At 43.1% G+C, this 554-nt stretch overlaps 1 protein-coding gene across 8 annotated transcripts in view; it reads left to right on the top strand.

Annotated features, from left to right (window-relative positions):
• The window catches only part of KCNIP1 (Kv channel interacting protein 1), a 392,942-nt gene that overhangs the window by 348,401 nt on the left and 43,987 nt on the right, over window positions 1-554 (top strand). The gene's annotated exons all lie outside the window — the stretch shown is intronic.

The raw sequence follows: 554 nt of genomic DNA, 5'->3' as shown, positions 1-554 counted from the left end.
AAAATATTCCTCTAAATATAATCTGCACCAGAACCCAGATTAAAAAGAAAGAGAAGGGGGAAAGAAGATCAAGGCATCCCAGAAGCCCCCTATTTGCCCCATTTGATTCATTACTCCCCAAAGGTAACTGCTATCCTGACTTCTAGCCACACTGGTTAATTTCCCTTGATTTTACACTGTATATTCATCCAAATGTTGGACACTGTCATCGTTGATTCATTCATGTTGCTGTGTAACATTTCATTGTGTGAATATTTTAACATCCATTTTACTGTTGAACACTTGGGTAAACTTCTGGTTTGAGGCAATTACACACTCAATATTTCTGCTTCCCATTGCTTTCAAGATAAGAGCCCAAGTCCTTGTCAGACAGGCGAATGGTCCACCCAGTTAGCATCCGAGGCCAGGCACAGTGGCTCACGCCTGTAATCCCAGCACTTTGGGAGGCCGAGGCGGGAGGATCACAAGGTCAGGAGATTGAGACCATTCTGGCCAACATGGTGAAAACCCATCTCTACTAAAAATTCAAAAATTAGCCAAGCATGGTGTCATGC

Source organism: Mandrillus leucophaeus, unplaced genomic scaffold, assembly GCF_000951045.1.
Source record: "Mandrillus leucophaeus isolate KB7577 unplaced genomic scaffold, Mleu.le_1.0 Scaffold855, whole genome shotgun sequence".
Lineage (NCBI taxonomy): Eukaryota > Metazoa > Chordata > Mammalia > Primates > Cercopithecidae > Mandrillus > Mandrillus leucophaeus.
The sequence above is the reverse complement of the archived record's forward strand: the minus strand, read 5'-3'. Positions and strand labels throughout refer to the sequence as shown.